Source organism: Calonectris borealis, chromosome 2 (genome assembly GCF_964195595.1).
Source record: "Calonectris borealis chromosome 2, bCalBor7.hap1.2, whole genome shotgun sequence".
Lineage (NCBI taxonomy): Eukaryota > Metazoa > Chordata > Aves > Procellariiformes > Procellariidae > Calonectris > Calonectris borealis.
The window spans coordinates 15,490,229-15,510,123 of NC_134313.1; positions in this window are offsets into that span (position 1 = coordinate 15,490,229).

A 19,895-nucleotide genomic window follows, 5' to 3' on the forward strand; every position below is an offset into this window, starting at 1 on the left:
GAGCTCTAGACAGTCGAAGCATTCCCTAACATACAGGGCTACTCCACCGCCTCTCCTTCCTCGCCTGTCCCTTCTGAAGAGCTTATAGCCGTCCATTGCAGCACTCCAATCGTGAGAGTCATCCCACCATGTTTCCGTGATGGCGACTAAGTCATAGCTACCCCGCTGCACAATGGCTTCCAGCTCCTCCTGTTTGCCGCCCATGCTGCGTGCATTGGTATAGATGCACTTGAGCTGGGCTGCCGATTTCTCCCCTGACACTGGCCTGCTGCCCCTAGGCTCTTCTCTAGTGAGCCTGGTTTTATCCCCTTCCCCCTTCGAACTTAGTTTAAAGCCCTCTTGATGAGCCCCGCCAACTCACACGCGAGAATCCTTTTCCCCCTGTGAGACAGCTGAACTCCGTCCGTCGCCAGCAGGCCCGGTGCCGTGTGAACCTCCCCGTGGTCAAAGAAGCCAAAATTCTGCCGATGGCACCGGCCCCTAAGCCACGTGTTGATCCGATGAGTTTTCCTGTTCCCTTCAGTATTCCTCCCCGCTACTAAAGGGATCGAGGAAAACACCACCTGTGCTGCCGATCCTCCCACCAGTCGCCCCAGTGCCCTGAAGTCCCTTTTGATCCCTTCGGGACTTCTCTCTGCAACCTCCTCACTGCCAGCCTGTATAACCAGTAGCGGGCAGTAATCGGAGGCCTGCACGAGACTAGGGAGCTTCCTAGTAATGTCCTTCACCCAGGGAGGCAGCAGACTTCCCTGTGGGATGGGTCTGGCCAGCAAATTGGGCCCTCCGTCCCCCTCAGAAGGGAATCACCAATGACAATTACCCTCCTTTTTTTCTTAGCGGAGGCAGTCGTAATGCGTGGGGCTGACTGCCTCGCCCTGGGCAACCCCCTGGATGGGCCTTCATCTGCGTCCTCGTTTCTCTGGCCCTCAAGATCCAGAGCGCCGTATCTGTTCTGTAAGGGCAACTGGGAAGGTTGAGGTGAGGGAGGCCGGGCGGGGGTTCGCCTGGCGCCCCGAGCAGGGACCTGTGTCCATTCCCCCCTGTCGCCTGGGTTTCTTTCTGGCTCTGGGTTTCTTTCTGGCTCAGCTGGCAATGAATACAATTTTTTCATGATATAAAATTAGTAGGTACAAATAAATATTTTAGTTTCTCTGGGTTTGCTTTTTTTAAAGAACTGTATTTAAGTGAGTTAATATTTGGGTCACCAACTTGGCTCTAGCTGTTGCAAAGAGAATCCCTCCTAATATGTAAAGAAATTAACCTCTGCTTTTCACTCTGCAGGAAGACACAGTTGGAGAACAGTGTCGAGGGGTGTGAGTTCAGGAACAGCATCCAGCAGCAGAGTCCCAGGATTAAGAATATACTTAAGAGCTTTCCTGCGGTTGGGTCGCAGGCAAGGAAAGTGTTGCATGGTACCATTAAGAGGAAAACAGGTCAGTAATCTGTAATTTCTGACCATTAGTGACATAACCTTTATAGGTATATAAAAAGCTAACTAGGGGCTGCGGAAGAGAATAAACACTGAAGTGTTCTCTAATCTTAGATTTGAAATTCAGCTTCTAAATGCTGTGAATGCTTAAGGAAGCCAGGTAATGTGTCTCATGGTGCACTTAAGCATTGTCAAGACACAAACTGCTTTACAGATATCTTTTCTTTTTAGAAGGAATGCAGCTTTGTACTTACTGCAGAGAGCATATACCCAAAGTCAGCAGCAGCTGGTATGAGCTCTTGTATGGGCCAGTAACAGGTTTTGCAATCAAACATTTCTCACGCTGGATTTCCATAAGTCTGCCTGGGGCTAAATCTCTGGCATGGTTGTTTGGACATGATCTTTATTCAGATCTTTACCTCCATAGAGCTAATAACCCTAAATGTGTCAATTTTACCCATCCTGTTTACTTCCACACCACCAGATGGGTTATGTATTACCACCGAAACGCCAAAGGAAGCTCTATCTAAAAGACTGGAAGCAGAGGTTACAAATAAAACTGGCTTAACTCTTAGAGAGTTTCTAGTTGTTGATCCTTTTCCTATCCAAGGGTGTCTAGGTATGTATCAAGCATTACAAAAATTCAAGCATTCATGGTAACATCTTTCTGTTTAAAGCCAGTCTCCTGTCCAGCCTCCTGTGAAGGCCACTGCTTCACAACAAGCAGCCCCACAGAATTCTCTTCCATTCTTTGTGTATGACAAGTGATGCAATTTTTAGAAAGTAAAATTGTCATAAATATCATATCCTTCTCTTGCTCTTTCTCCTCTTTTGTCTTATGATTTTTTACTGATACAAGTGTAAGGTGGATGATTCATCCCTTGCCCTGCACTGTCTCATAAATTTACATCCTCTCTGGTAGTCTACCTCACAAATCACGATATTTTTCTTGAAAATATTGTCATTTTGAATTTTTAGCTAGCCCTTCTGAGCATAGATGACAGCTGCAAATTTCTGGCATCTTTTGGGGCTGTTAATGTTGCACATGACCTAAATATGGAACAAACAAAAATTCTATAAACACCCCAGTAAATTCATAATATCAATGATATTATCAGCTTTCCATACACATTGATATATCAATAGCAAGCCATCAGACTTGGTAACAAACTGCATTGGTTCCTCCCTCAACATACGGTAGCAGCGTAAGTTCTTCAGTCACAGATGAAATGGCTATGACTAAAACAGTCCTATTTGTCTGAGCTGGTAGAGATGCTGGAAGATTTGTGAGGTATGAATCATGTTGCTCACTTGGATGACTGGGTACCTAAACTAATATTTAGGGTCATCCTCATGGTCATTCTCATCTAGCCTGAGCCATTCAAATCAACCCTCCTTGATTACAGCATGCTTTGAGGTATGTACCACAGTCATTGTGGTCCAGAAGAGATCTGTCCAAGATTCAAGTGGACTCTCCTATATTTGTCTCTGCTTATATGACTAGTCTATAAGTACTGTGGAGTTTTCAAGTTGCTGTTTAACTTCATGAGATTTTAGCCTTCTGACTCCTTGATTTCCATACATGCTACAAGAGCTAATCCAGACACGAACATTTAACTGGGCTTTTGAGTTCATCCTCAACACTTAGGGCTTTAATATTGATGAATTAATCTTGAAAATGGTACCTGAACTACAAATATGAGACTCAGATGCTGGCAACATTACTTCTGATGTCAGTGTTAATGAACTGTTTTATTTCTCATCGAGCTATTGAGAATAGATGAGAAGATTGTTTCCTATGAAGATCTATGCAAATTCGTGAATGGTCCTGGCAGCTTTGGATCAAGACTCAGTGTTTCCTATTCATAGTAGGACGCCTATTCCCATGAGGCAGCAGAACTGTGTTCATAGAAGAGGCTCTATATTTTGATACGTATAACCTTTTCAGCAGGATCAAGTGGATAGCATCAATACCCAGAAGATACCCTGAGTACCCCACTAGAAAGATTCTGAGAAGGAAAATGGTCCTGAACCAAAAAAGACTGCTTGAAAATTATCAGAGGAGCAGCAGTAGTCCACCATGGGTAAGACAACCTGTTTTTGAAAAGATCTGTTCACGCCGAGACAGTTTAGTGGTAATCCTGTTGCATATACCATGCTAGGGATGATGAAGATATTGCTGGCCATTAGAGATCAATATGGTCATGTATGCTCTTGCTGAGTAAACCAGGCCAGTGAATTTTCCCCACTAGTGCATCCACTGTACCCAATGACTTCTCTCTTCAAAAGGCATTCTCTTCAGCTGAAAGATGGATATTCCAGGAAAGGAGCTGGTTTGTTCAATGGTTAACACTGTTAACACTGGTTAACACCTATTTTAAGTCGGATTTAAGGTGTAATTATTTTTAACGGCACTATTATCAGAATCAATCCCCCAGACTTAATTATGGTTGTTTTTTTGAGTTGAGATTAAAAATGAATTACCCTTTTGCCTATAGAAAAATTCTACTACTTTTTATTTTGTACAGTGTTTCGTGTGGTGTTTTACAATTCCGTTGATACCATCAGTTTTGCAATACTTAAGAGTTGTGCAAGTGACAGTGATTTGGATTTTATTTTTTTTGAGATATGCCTCCTGTGTCATCCAAAAAAGAACAGTTTTGGCAAATCAGAAATTTGAAAAAATGTCTTGGAAGCGAAATAGTTTAGAGGGTTTTTTAAAAAAAATATTTTTATATACAATTGAAGAAAACTTTGGAATGAAATAAAATTTTGTTTAAAATTGAAACATCATTTAGAAAATGTCAAAATGAATTATGTGGGGATGGGGACTTGCTTTTGACTCACACAATTCTATGCGCTCAAAAGAAATTCACAGAATGTTCCAGTTTGTTCCAATCTGCATGTTCCACCAAAAAAGTTCCATCAGTTTCTTTCCTCCAGACCTATTTCAGCTGTAGAGCCTGCAGGGAATACTTATAGCATAAGTCACCAGGTGAAGTTGCTAGATATGGCTATGTTATTTTGGGGAACATAAGAGGAATTTTAAGTTTCTAAGAAAGCTTCTGTTATTATTTGCTCATTTATAGTTGGTTCTAATGTCTAAAAAGCTATGGTGAGCAGCAAGAACATCTGCTCAGAAGAACACAGGTGGAAGTGTTTGCGGTGATTTCGTGTGGGCTGAGATTTTTAGAAGAGAGCTAAAAAGCACAAACCTGGTATCCATACTGGTACAAATAGTACAAATAGTAGGGTAGGAATGGCTCATGTCCACGCTGCTTAGGGTTGTAATTCTTTAGATACTCTTTGTACACACTAACTATCTTTTAATTTTTCATCCCCTGGGATTCTCTCTACCCTTATGGCCATAAAACATAACTATTATTTTGGTGAGGGCGGGATGACTGAACAAAGTGTCTGAAGTAAGTTGGGTCCATTTTACTACATGAGATGATAATGGATAAACAGAATTGGGGAAATTTTCCTTTATTCTGCACTCGTTTTGGTGCAGAGAGCCAATAAGATCCTTGAGGAACGTATCACCTAATTTCTATTTCAAGAGCTTCAGTAAGAGGTACATGAACAGGTCATGTGGAACATATGGGGGCTTTGTCGCTCTTCCATGCATGAAACAGCTATTACATGGTTGCCTCTCAGATTGCTTTTGAGAATAAGAATATCTCCATAAGTAAGGGCTGGAAGAAGAGGCTGGCAATTTGAAGAACCTAATGGTGGTAAAAATGGGTGTTCTGCAATCAGAAAGTTAGTTAAACAGAGTGGGGTTTCCCCATCTTTTTTTCCTCTCTAAAGAATAGCTGCTCTTCAGGGCATGTCTGAGAGAAAGGGGTATAGCTAATGAGATCCTAATTCAACTAATTGACAGTTCCTGACATTTCCAAGTAAGTGTTATTACCAACTGGCATGATTTAGGGCTGTCCTTTTTGCCTGTTTCCTATATCCTCATTGGTCTCTGCCAAGTGCTGAATAATCTGGACATAAGTAATGAAAACATATTTTATAGTTTGCATTTCATTTTCCAATATGCTTTTGTCATATTCTTTTGTGGCCATAACTGAAAAAGAAAAAGCTTGGGAGAATAAACAAAAACTTACAATGTGTCCTCGGAACGAGCAGTTCCAGAGGTTTTGAATTGGGAAAGCTCTGAATTAGAAACTGTAAACTACTGGGAGTGCAAGGCAAGGAAAACAAATGAAGTACAATTACATTGGACCCTCTTAGCTTGAGCACTTTTTATAATCTCTGTTGTTGCTTTGTGCTACAGGTGTAGAGGCAGTCTCAGAAGTAATTCTTACCATTTAAGGTTTTTAAGGTTAAAACTGGCATTTGCTCATAGAGCAAATGACTAGCCAGTGAAGACAGAGATGTACAAGAATAATATGTTCCCTACAGAGGAATATCCTATAACAAGCTGTCTGACCCATTGTGTAGCAGCTGCACTCTGTGAGGGGTTTTAAGAGTGCATCACAGCCATCCTGTCTCAGAGTGAGAAGGGCAGGAACATTAAGTACACATAAAGAGGGTTGTATCAGGCACATACCTGGCATGAGGTGTTCCTTTCTTCTAGCTGGAATAATCTTGAAGACAGTACATTTCAGTTCAGATATGAGCATCTATCATTAATCTCATATCATTTATCAAATACATCTGCATTTTCTTCATCATCTGTTCTGCGTTCCTGCATTGTCTGTGAGTAACACATTTTGGGCTGGCAAGCTGGATGGCCTTCCAGGGAACCGTTCCCAGCCATAGTTCCTGGACTAATTGTCTGATCTTCCCAAAATCTCCTTGCTGTTTCCGTAACTTAGGGCTTAAAAATACTCATAAGGAAATACTGAAATTTTGGTCTTGTTGAGATAGCCAAGCCTTTACTGCTGGCACTCCAAACAGATTTTTTCTCCTTTAGACAGCCATATGATATCAGCATAGCATACCATCTAACTGCATGTACTGATTCTTGCCAAAGGAAACATGCTAAATTGAGTTTCACCCACCCAGAGGAGTCACAGAGTCCGAGCACTTTATCAGCCATCCAACAAAGAAATCGAAGATATGAGAGATGGAAGAAACGATTGGTCATCTAATCTTTTTTTCTGTTTTTGCTGGTCTGGTTGCCAGGGAGATACTGTATTAAAAGGAGTGGTCCACATATTCACTTCACTTATAAGCTGCCTCATTGTAAAAACAGCATTTAAAAATGAAGTTTAAAAATACTTGTGGATTGAAAATGTTATTGTGTCATTGTTTAGCCAAGCTCAAATAATTTAATGCTTTCAATATTCCTTGTAAATGATCTGTTCAGGCTTTTTTCTGTGTTGCTCTAAATTCTATCCAGGTTTTCCTACTGAAATCCATAGAGCAGAAAAAGTCTTTTCAGACCAACATGCCATTTTTTCTAAATCAAAGTCAGGGGCTTGTTTATAGAGAGTACTTTAACACAGTTCATTCCCTTTTCCCATTTTCCTTTCTTTGGTCCCTCTAAAAGCTTCCAGGACAGACTCCCTCTGTCTTCCCTTTTGTGGAAATGGAATATGAATTCAAATAACTTTTTTTTTCCACATGCTTTTTCCTTAGGACACATGTGCTTGCTGATACATATGTTTTTAAATTTGAAATAAACCCAGTGCAAATATTCACCAAGTTTAGCACGACATTCACTGGCTCTGTAAATGTTCCCAAATTCGAGGAATGGACAGAAGATCCAGAAGTCTATGGGTAAAATTTGGGATTATTTTTTAGTCTTCTCTTCAAAGAAGAGATTTGGTAGGGATGCAGGAGGTCCTAGAAGAGAAGCAGTCCTGCCCCATAGGAAAGAGAAGCTCCATTCCTGGGCAGGGCTCAGTCTCATAGTATGTACCATACACCTCTACGGCTTCTGCAGCTGGGGAGCAGAAAAATTTCAACCCAGCTGGTTATTTTGTAAGTTCAGTTCTAGAGGTGGTGTGACAAGAAGCTCCAGGGCAGTGTTTCTAACTTCAGACTGTTGCTTCTGCCAAAGCTGAAGAGAGTACTGGAGAGAATTTACCAAGGTGAAAGGACTGCACATGTGGTAGCCACCTGATCTGGCACATAATGCTGGGTCTTGTGAGAATTTAGCAACTTCTTCTAGCCTTGAAAGAAACCGGTATCCTAACAGACTAAGTGCTAGACACACAAAGCTAACTGTTGTGGAATACTACAACCTCAACATTTTTGCAGAGGTGCATGGAGTAAGATATAACACTTCTGAAATCAAACATCATCCCATTTGCTTAATGAGTTTGTTAACAGGTATAAATAAAAGCAGATGTTAAGCAAATGTGAATATGAAGTTTTCTAGATTATTAATGCAGATAGAGGCAAATTTTGTGATGTGCTGGAAGTATTACCAGCCATTATCTTCTGAGAGTCCACACAGCTGAGGAAGTAGATTGAAAAGTATTCCTGATATTGTAGAAAATGACGTCCATTGATTTTCATTACTGACACATTGCCTCCTGTTTCACGATTTTTGAACATTTGTGTAAAGTATTGACAAGAAAATTTACAGAAAGCTGGAGCACCCTGCATTAGTATTCATATACATTTGAATTCATGGGCATTTGCACTATAATCATATCTTTCTGCCACATTACTATGCATGCAATGTACAAAGCAGGTAGAACTTTGATGGTGATGAGCAAACAACGCTCAGAAAACTGTAGAACAGGAGTCCCGTTGTGAGTTTCAGTGATTGGCTGTTTAATGTCCAGATTATGAATAAATCTACATTGCAAGCAAAAAAAGGAGGAAAACTCCAAAGAGGTATTAGCAAGACAGTAATTTGATGACTTCATACATCTGTAATAGGTGAGATTGCATTGAAGATCTTAGATCCATGAGAAGTACTATAGTGGATATCCTGTGGCAGTTTTGTTGGAAGAAATTAGGGACTCTAAATTGTAGATGCTCCCCCTCCCCAGCTTCCCCTGCACTTGGCAGGGCACGGGAGGCCAAAAAAAAGTCCCCGGTGCAAGCACCACCCAGCAACAACCAAAGCATCAATGGGCCATCAAAGCTCCTCTCATACCAAACCCCAAACACAGCACACCCCCCAAGCTACTGGGAAGAAAGTTAACTCTGTCCCAGCCGGAACCAGGACATGGTGTCACAAGATCCAAGAATGGAAAATCATGCCCTGTATATCAAAACAGATTGTCAGTGACTGCTTTCTGTACCATCCCACTGCCACAATGAAATAGTAATTCAGAACTCGATGAGTAGGGATGTAATCATCACTACCGTGATCTGAATGTAGATTTCCTTACTCTTAGAAAAATGTGGAACTTCAGATCTGCTAATGGATGATACTATTTGTTCTTAATAGCTATCAACTTTGGTGAATGATGGGTTCTTCAAGAAACATAAATCAAGATGAAAGCCAAAATATTAGAATAGCTGCAAGGGTGAAAAGTGAGAGATAGTGACACGAGGGAATTGTAGTTGGATGCAGCAGAGAACAGAGTATGTTCACAACTGATACTCAGGCTTCAATATGTGAAATCTTTATGCGGAACAAGCGTAGCTGCATAATTACTGTAGTGTAGCACTAGCATGCTGTGAACATGGCTGAGCAGGAGTTAAGAAACCTCTGCCTAGTGAGGAAGACTGAAACATTTGGTCAACAAATACCCATTCACTTTTTTGTTTAATGAAAGGAAAAGCACCTTCTTCCAGGTTCCTTGCCATCTATGCACAACTGGATTTTCCTGTGCAGCAGTCTTCAAAAAGAAAGGGGGAGAGAGGAAGGGAGGATAGTAAAGCAAAGCAGAGCTGTGCTCTGATGCGTTTCCTTTCGTTTCATTGCTCTGCTCTTTAATCTCTGCAGCAGCTCGTATAGGTGTTAACAAGGCTGGGGAAGGCCATTGGTGTGTCCTGCCTACTGACACCCATTCGTCCTTGAGTACCAATGCCAGGCAATTATAAATGGCTGTAAAGTTCTTTTAGTTCATAAAAATTTCCAGAAATATTTGCTTCAGTATAGCTTTTCAGTTGAAATGCTGTGCAGACAGCAGGCTAGGTATGTGAAATCCATGACTACAGAAGTATGTTTTAAAGTCTCCAGGCCGCAAGTTTGTTCCTCTTGCCAAGAAGAGAGGAAAATTTTTATAAACTGGAAACAGAAATAAAAGGAGGTCAGGGACAAACCAGGAGAAAGGAAAAGAGAAGCTATAGAAATACAGGCAGAAAAAGAGTTATATATTGTATTAATAATGTAACTTTTTAATCAGTTGTTATGACGTTCAAACCTCATCTCCAAAAATAGTCATGACAAAACTGGAGGCTAATACTGGGATCTTAGCAAGTTCAGTAAAGCAAATTTTAAAACTTAGTGCTTGGCAGAAGTAAGTCACTGATATGGTACATATGATAATTATTAATTAATAACTATATTACATTTTTTGTAATAGATATTATTGTAGATTCCTAGAATACTATGTGTTAGGCACAATGCAGATATAGAAAAAGACAAAATCCCTGATCCTGACAGCTTTGAACCTAAATAAAATTAACAAGCTTATTTCATCATAAGGATGTATGGATATTAGTGGAAGCTGAAAGCCGAAGTTATAGTATCTATGATCATGCTAGATATTTTCTGCAAGACATTCTTAAACTGATGTATTCATCAGTCCAGGTTTCATAGTGTAAGATAAAAAAATGTGTGTACTGCACCATCCAAATATTGTTCATACAAATATTGTTGCAGCAGTATCAGCTTGTTTTAAACAAATGTGAGTTCTTCGTTGTGTAGATGATCCATTTTCTTTTCTTCTTTTTGACAAAACTATATGCCCTCTTCCCTGAATAACATGATTTCTTGCTTTTCTACTCTGATTCAGTTTTTGTGACTTAAAATATTTTCATTTGAGTAATTCGATTACATCTCTGGTTAACATAATTCAGGACACTTAATATACATGTAAGAGTTATAGATTTTAATGTAAAGTCTAAATTAAACCTTTCAAACCTTTCTTGGGAACAGAAAGAAACTGGCAGCATTTTAAGAAGATGATACTTTTTCTCAAAAACATGTTTGTCAAAAATGGTCAAACTATGCTCTAAAACATTTACTGAAAAGAGAGCACTGGTTCCAGTGAATAAGTGGAAAGGTAGTACCAGATTGTATAAAAATTAGCCTAGAATATGTAAATTTTACATTTAAAAATTAACAAACCAATTAATAACTAAAATGTCTCCTTTAGTAAATAAGGTTTTTACTGGCAATTAAACAGATTACTTGTAAAAAGGCTTAATAGAGCAGCAATTTAGAAGAAGAATGTGTAATCATTTTTATGCTGTTAATGTTTAACAGAGAAATATAGGCATTAACTGTTTTACGTATGATTAGCAGATGTATTTCAAAACTAAGTTTTGATCATATCTGATGGTCTTTCTTAGCTGATTATAATGATTATGAAGGAATATATTATTTTGTAATGTAGACAAATCTCTAGTTCAGCATCCGTGGAACAAGTAACGATATCACAGATACCATTGCAATAAATGGTATCACAACTAGCAGTGTCAGAACAGAGACCAGGGATCAAAGGAGTGTGAGGCAGCTGAAGAAGCTAAGTACATGGGCTGAGTAGCAGTGAAAACTGTACTCTCTCTGGTACAGTGATTGTTCAGGAACATTCAAATTATGACTTATAATAAAGGAAGGGAGGGAAGCTCCTTTCATGGATTCTCTGTGTACTCTTGGTTTTTAATGCACGGTATTAATATCTTTAAAAACAAAGTATTAGAACATTTATGAACATGTTAAATATGAATGGAGAAACATCTCATCGTCAACCAATAAGGATTGTCTTGCAGAAGAGTGAAAAACGGCTCCTCAGAGTGGTTCAAAACCAGTGGCTTGCTTAATCTGTTTCACACTTCAGCTCAACTTTCAGCCATGGACATGAGAAAGGAGGTATGTGAGTGTTCATCTGTGTGTTTTCATAGTGAGTAAGGTCAGTGCTATTTCACCAGATGTTTCTGTACTGTAATATGGGTGGAAAGTTGACAAGGTCCACCAGGCTTCAAAGATCCATAGCTTAATATCAGCAACCCACTAGCTGAAGTGTTAACCTGCTGTAATATCACTTGATCTCCTTGGGGAGATTTTTCTTACTATCAGATTTTGCTGAATATAGTCCTTCTTGGTTTCCTTGGTCTTTAGTACCTAGGAAGCAAGCTTTCAATGTGTTAAAGAAACAAACACAGGAGACGAAATAGTCAGGGAAGAAAGCAGTGCAGGCAAAGCCTGAAAGTGCCTGTCTAGATTTCAGCAGTTCACTATGCTGAAAAGATGCCTTTTGTTTAGTTGTTTTCATCACCAAAACAAGGTGAACTTGCACTTGGAGACAAAGAGAAGATACTGGAGGATATAGACTTCTAGTGCTAATATATACTAAATGCAGTATAAGGTTTTTATGTAAAGTTCATATAATTTATTGAATAAAAGCCCTCCTTAGATTGAGACAGGTGTCACAAATCTACTTCAAAGTGTCCTCTTATATCTGTTGTACTTTAGATGATTCTTCTGCATTAAAATGCCATCAAAAATAAAGACATCTCATTTTGCTTGATTTTGCTATAATATGGTGAAGGGTAAGGCCTGGAGTGGTAAATTTGGGCTAGGTTTTAGGGCAGAAACCTTGGTAACCTTGATCTTCATCTCCCGAAACCTAGCAGAATGGGTTAGGACACTGATGTCATGTGGCTTTATTTAAACCTACGCAGAGATCCAAAACTAGATCCACCTGAGGATTTTCACTGCCCCAGAGGTGGTAGTGCCCTGGCTGCCCAGCTGCCTAAGAATTCCAGGAACAAGAGACAAGATTTCCCATAATATTCTTTTATTCAGGGAATTTTTATATGACAATGTTGAACAATTATGTGGTCAGTGTCTTAGTTCTATTCTGTCAGCCCAGTTTCTGATTCTGCATTGAGTAGAGCACAAAATTTTTTTTTTTCTCAAAGTAAAAATGCTTTTTTCTCACACAAAGTATGTGATGGCCTGAATATTTTGATAGCTTTTTAAAATGCCAGTGCTTGATTTCATACAAGAGAAAATCTTTCTGTGAAATTAAAGAACCTGCTTTTCAAGTAGCAGGATCCTGATGAAGCTGTATTGACTTAAAATTGAACTAGCTTTAAAGTATCCTGCCAGTTTTTAACAGTCCCAACAGCAAAAATATAAATACACCATGCTTGAAATTGCTTCTGTAGCATGCAGTTATTGGGGGAAATAATTTTCTTTTTAATGATGTTAATATCTACTTTTTCCCATATGATTTCCAAACCTCAGAATACTCTGGTTTAAAGACCAGTGGTTTTAGGGTCCTCACATTGTATATTTCCAAATTAACCAAGATTTTTCACAACCTATTTTGTTCTTTCTACTCTTCAGATTTTAACGTTACCCAAATAGACATTTTTCTCAGAGTACTTCTATTCAAATAGTTTCATGGGGGAAGAATGGATAAAGTATTATTCTATCTTACTGTGAATGTTTTGGTTATCCAAATCTCACTCTAAGTTTCAAAGCTGCTGGAAAAATTTAGATATGGAAATCCTCTATAGCTGTCCTGTGGATTTAACACTGCTCCCCATGAAGTCAGTACTGGTCCTGTTCCCAATTTCAGCGTGAGTGCTCAAGTCAATACATCCAGAATTAGCCCAGCCTATGGAGCTTAACACCTTGGTCACCCACATTAACAAGGAGATCTCTGCATCAGAGGGAGAGACAGGCTTTTTTGAAAACAAAAGGATGAGATATTTGAGCCTAGAGGAAGGAGGAAGAGGAAAGTAAGGAAAAGAGGTTAAAAATAAGGGAGGACAAAAAGAAGGGCAGTGGGGAGAATTAACCTAGTACATCAGTTGTTTTGCTTGTGTGCAAATACTTGGGTGCAGCTGGGAAGTCCTTTCCTGGAGTCAGCATGAAAACTAACTCCAGCACAGGGCTCCATCGAGCATGTCCCTCGGCTGGCTGACTTGCTTCTGTGTGAGCCAAACCTCTGAACTGTAAATGAGGGAAAGAGATGGAGATGCCAAATATTGGGATGCAGCTGTCTCAGTTTTCCATATAAAAGTCAGCAAAATAGAGATCTACATATTTTGTAAAACTCAATCCAGTTTCCAAAAGGAGGTCACAGAATTAAAACAAAAACATCCCAAAGCATTTACAAATAATGACCGAATTGGGCTTTGAGGTTCTTTCTTACCTGACAGATGGCAAGCCCAGCACATTTGCTGTTCTGGGGAAAATCAGGCTCTCTCCCCACCAACAGTGGAGAGTATAGTTCATACTCTTTAACCATGTTTCTTAATTAACTACTTTAAGGTAATTAAGCCTAGAAATCTCTTCAGTAGTTTTTTTGACTGAATCTCAGGATTCAGTCATTTTGTAATTCTTTTATTAAGTTCATGACCTCTCTTCATGTTTTCGTTTCTTTTTCCTGACTGACGTTTCAGTAATTTCATATTTCATTCAAAAATATTGCTTTCCTGAATTCTTTGACTTTCTGCTTTTTCTGCTTCATAGCAGTCCTGTCTCCACTCACACTCTGAATCTTATCCAATAACTGTTGATGTTAATAGAAAAAAATTCCATCAAAATCAGCAGATTTGGGGCAGGCTTGTTCTCTAGGGTATTAAATAACAGCAGGTAGGAGGCACATGTGTGGAGCACAACTATTAGATCAAGGGGAAAATCCTGACTTTTCCAGACTTCCTGTGATCTGAGCAAATCACTTAAAATCTTGGCACCCTGAGCTCCTCCATCTCTCGTACTAATGATGATACTCACCAATATAAAGCAATTAAGATCTTACAAATAAAAAGAGTTATACAACTTGTGGGCAATATTGTTCCTCCTGAGGATAGTCCCATAGCATGGCCTAGGAAACTGGAAGTTTCTCAACTGTTATATAGACCACAGAAGACTTTTTAAAAGTTGATGTGCTGTATTGCTTTTCAGATTAGTCATTATACAATACTTAGCTGAAGTCCAAGTTGGTGGCCTTCCAAAACTTCAAGAGCCTCTGCTCTAGGGGAAAGCAGTCTGATATCAGTGAGTGGAAGGGAGTGAGGAGTAATGCTGACAGATGTCCCAGGGTAATATCAGATAGCAACTTAGGCAGAACATGAAGACAAAAAAAGGTTGTTTATGGTTTAGAGGCAAGTTGTGCAGCAACTTCAGGCAAGAAATCAAGGAGTTACTCTTTTCCCTATGGAGGTGATAGTGGCATAGAGGTGTATCACACCATAGCTTACATGGCTGCACAAACCTCCAAGATAGCTCTGGAGCTGGAAGGAGTTGATCTCTGGATCAATCCACTTTTCAATCTGCTGGAGTTTCCATGTAAACCTAGCACCAACTCCTTGTTTTCCCCAGCAGAATGATCTCAGTTCAATGAGAAAGCCCCTCATGGACCTTTGGGTGTCCAATTGTTCAGAGCAAGGGACCATTCTATAATGACATTATCAGAAGGTGGCAAAAGAAAAAAGCAAGACTTTGACAAGAAAATGCCAAAATCCATTTGCTGCTCAAGAGATGTCATTGGAGTCCAGGTATCCATTGCAGTGCTTTTCCAATAGGATGCCTGGTCAGGGGAAAAATAGGTAAAGTGACTCTCAGTAGGACAGTAAAGTTCATTTTTTTCCCCCTTTTTTCTTCAGAATGGTTTCTTTCTGTAAGAATGCAAAGCAAAGCCAAAAGTCTCTGAGGTATCTTTTCAACAGACTTCCAATCTGTAATGATGCCTCCAATTGCCAAAATATTTAAAAGGCCTCTGAAAGTCAGACAGTGCAGATATAAAACCCTTTCTCAGGCCTGAAGAACTAGATTATAGTATTTTTATGGAAACCTTTAGAATAGGACCATAAAAAAAGGCAGGGATAAAATCCTGCCTCTTTTTCTGCTAAATAATCCCTTCCAGGAAGTCCATTGCAAGATGCATTTAAAACTATTTTGGCACCTGCCTATAGCATTTATCTAATTTTCCCTCAGGTTGCTTCTCTCAGTTGAAAAAAGACTTTCTGGTGCCTGAAACTGTATTAGATTCATTAACTTCTGTGTTAATGCAAAACCAAAGTTTTTGAAGACCCTTCCTCCTACCTTAGCTTTTTAGTGGATCTAATTGAAAATTTTTTTGGTCTTTCAATCTCAAGCTATGTTATGTGGATAGCAGAGCAAAGGCAGCATAGAGTTACTGGTTTGCTTTTAGGTGGAACAGGTTTGCAGAGACCTGTTTGATAACGAGGTTAAGAATATAAATAAGCCAGTGTACTAATAAGAGGGAGATGTGTTTCTCTTATTGCTTCCCTTATTGCCAAACCTAGGCTGTGGCCCTGGATGGTGCTACTCCCCTGCTTTGGTTTGTGTGCACATCTCAGCCATGCCTTGGCTACATGTAGGAATGACACTTTTCTGCCCTTTTCTTTTGTTTCTAGTGGGAGAAAATCCAGGCTTCTGGGCCAGAAGCTTATTGTGCTCCAGCAAACCCCTTGGCTTGAATGGTCAGGAGACCTGATCTACCCTGTGGTATTCACCTGACCTGCAATTTAGACAAAGACTATGAGGTTAATGCTAACTCTCCTTTCAGGAGGAGAAGACCATCAATACCTTTTCTACCTCTCCTATCTCTCTAGCCTCTTAGGTGACCTCTCTATTGACTGTGCTCTTCCCCTTCTTCACCAGTCTGACCCCAGCACTGACAAACCCATTTTAGTGAAGGGGGAAGAGGAAGAGCTTGAACCTGATCAAAGCAAGAAATTGGAAGCCACTGAAGATGAGGATGACTGTAGTTAGGTAAGGATGGAGATGTAGTCTTCACTTTTGGGATGTTGCTGTTAAAGTCCAGCATATGCTTATGCCAGCCTGTTTAGAGGTCGGGGTTTTTTAATATGGCTATTTCCTGTAGAAATTTTCCTATCAAGTCTTTCTTCTGTTGGTCCTAGGTTTTTTCCTTTACAAATTAACCTCGTGTAAAAACAGCAGAAGCATCACTTTTGGTAAAGGACTAAAAGAAATGAGAACTGGCTCCACTCTATTAAAACTGATCTCTTAAAAGACTTTCAAAGTAAGTATCAAAGCTTGATAGGAGGCTTTGATTAGACAGATAAAACAGATATGATATTGTTTTCATGTGGTTGTTTGAAAAATGCAAAACAGGGAAGCAAACCTGAACATTAGAGTATAAATACAATACCTATAGAATTACAGCTACATCGGAATGTCACCTTTTAATATTATGTCTGTTGTCTGACATTTTGTACGTACATGTAGAGAGGATAGTTAACTAGACTAAACATTCCCACTAACAGTTCTATAGAAAAGAGTGGAACTTTAACATTATGACATCACAGTTAAGAACTGTTTAAAAAAGTAGGTTCTCACAACAGAAGGGAATGAAATCATCCATAGGAGATGCTCTTCTGGTTTTGATTCTAATCGAAAGTGGAGGAGCTGGTTATGAATGTGAAGGAGAGAGGCAGCAAGCGTGGCAAGGAGCTGATGAGTTCCCTGTTCTTAGGAAAAGGAGAGGCTTCCTGAGAGCAGGAATCCATAAACTCAGGATTTGTAGGTGAGATTTCATAAAGATATAACCCAAGGTAAAGGGAGTTAAGGAGATATAGGAAGTCTTCAAATAAAACACTCTGAAGGAACAAGCACAAACTGTCCAAAAATGGTGAAAGAGTAAAAAGTTTAAAGAAGTTCTGGTTACATGTTCAGCTCTTCACTGACGTCTAACTCTAGAAGGAAGCACAAAGGAAATGGGATATAAATTGGATTGGATATAAATTAATTATAAATCAATAGCACTAGCCAAAGTGCAAACCCCAATATACTTGGCTAGGGACAGCAGAGTAACAAGAAGACATTCGATTATAACTTAATATTATTAATATTATATTATACATTAATGTTAATTGTATACACTAATACTAACAGGAAGCACAATGGCATTTCCAGTTTGCTGTTCATTAGAGAGAAGGAGAGCTAGCAAAAGATGATACCAAGAAGATTCAAGTGTTTTCTGCATCTATTATAATTTAAAAAATATGCTGGTAACTAATCCAATACTGAGTAAGGCCTCAGTCTAGTGCAAACTTAAAACAAATTAGAGAATCCTTAGGTGAGCTGGGTGTTTTGAAATCATCTGAACTTGACAAAATTCATCCATGGGTGCCTAAAGAGCTTGCTGAAGTAAGCTCAGAAAAAATTAGCAGTTATCTTTGAGAATCTGTGGAGATCAAGTTTAATACGGGATGTGTGAAAACAGCAAATGCAGCACTGATCTTGGAAAGAAAAGAGCTGGGAAATTCTAATTAAGCTAAAGTGTTCTAGAACAAATAAATGATTAACGAAACCATCCGTACGCATTTGGAAGATAACAAGAGGATGAGCGATGTGTTTTTTCAAGGAAGGCTCATATCAAGCTCATCAAATCTCCTTCTACGACGAAGAAGTCATTCTAGATGAGTGAAGCAAAAGATAACATAGGTTAACTCAGACAATTTGAATTGTATTAATGACATGCAAGCTAGGAAGATGTAATCTTGCTGAAACTGTTATGCCCACATACAGGACAGAGTTGGAACCCAAAGAGAAGGTATCAATATGTTGAATGAAATCTTCAATACTGGAATAAATTACTTGAGTGAAGGAGCAGAGAACTGTAGTATTAAGCTTGCCAAAGATAAGCAGCTGGGAGAGACTTCAGGAATGCTGGAGGACAGGATAAAGATTCAAAGAAATTGTGAAAAATTGGAGAAATCGTAAAAATGATGGTCTGAAGTTCAATGGAATCAGGGTAGATCATCACCAGGAACAACCAATTGCATGAATCCAGGATAGAACAGCTGGATAAGTGACTGATCTTTAAAAAAGGAACAGAGGTTCAAAATGAACATGACCCAAAAGTGTCATGATGTTGGGAAGAAGGCAAACCTCATTCTGAGATGTATGAACAAGGGTGTGGCCTCCCAAATATAATAATCCAGGTACTAAGTTCAGCAAGGGGCATACAGTGTCTAGTGTTGGGCACTGCCTTTGAAGAAATGTATAGATAGCTGGAGGAAGTTCAGAGCAGCAAGGATTTATCAGAAGGCTAGAAACAAAGATGTATGAGGATAGAATGACTTATCTGGGATTCTTTAACCGAAGACAGACAAGGCTGAGCATGGAGGTAGGTTAACGGTCTTCCAAGTATGTAAAAGTTAGTTCCAAGACTAAGGTAGTATCTCTAGTGAATAGGGCAGGAAATGATCAGCCTAAATCACAGCAAGAAAGATTCTGGCTTAACATTGGTATAAACTTTTTAACAGGAAGGATTGTGAAGCATTGGGACAGATTGCCTGAGCAAACTGTGAATTTGCAGTCAGTGGTGGTCTGCAGAAACAAGCCATAATACGCATTTATGTCCTCAGCCCTTTCCTCCTTGTGCTTAGACACTGCCTTCCTTACAGCTTGATCATATTTTTGAAGTTGTAACCAGAGAAAGAATTTCTCATTCACTGCAATAAATGCTTGAACAGTTGTGGCAGGTTAAGTGCAGAAATAAAACAGAAAGTAAAGTGGGGAAATACAGGAAAATCAGATTAGGATAAATATTAGGTTGTTGCGTATTTTTCTATACACCTTTAATGCCCAAAGTGTGAAAGACTAAAGGAGAGAGGATCTGTAACATCACTGAAGTGAGAGTCCAGGAAAAGAAAGGGACTTGAAAGAGGGAGATTTTTTCTTTTGACTGAGGTGTAAGCAACTGATATTTGTCCACAAATGTTGTGCTCTGTGGCAGAGATAATTGGAAACATAAGATGAAGCTAGGAAATCTTGTACTTGTTGACATTTTCTCAAGAGGACATGACACTGCCTCCAAGAACTAAGCCTTGAGTTGTCATACCTGCAATCACTACATCTGCCTCTCGCTCAGAGCACTGATCCGTGCTCTCAACATTTGCAGTCCCTGCTTCTCTCCCCAGTTTTGGCCAAAATGCTGCCTGTTCAATAACTCCATCCTAAAAGCTGTAAATGCTGTAGATCTTAGTCAGTGTTGGATGAAAGTAAAGAGAGTGTATTCTTTTGAAGAATTTCATGCTAGGCTTGTCTGTTCTCTGTGTTGTGATAGATGACACAGTCAATGCCCATTTGAGGGCATATTTATGAGAATCCTCATCACATCAATACGCTAACTGAATTCAAAGGATGTTTCTCTTCATTGCTTCTTATGATCTGTCCACAAGCTGGAAGGAGCAAGACAGGGACAATTTCTTCTGTATTTGTACAACTCTGAGCATGCATACGTTACATGTTATACATAACTAATAATTTAAAAGCCTAGTACCTCAAACTCGATTTTGAGGTAAAAGGAGGTAAAAGGAAAGCTAGGATTTTCTCACTTGTTTTATATTTAATGTATTAGACCTGTCT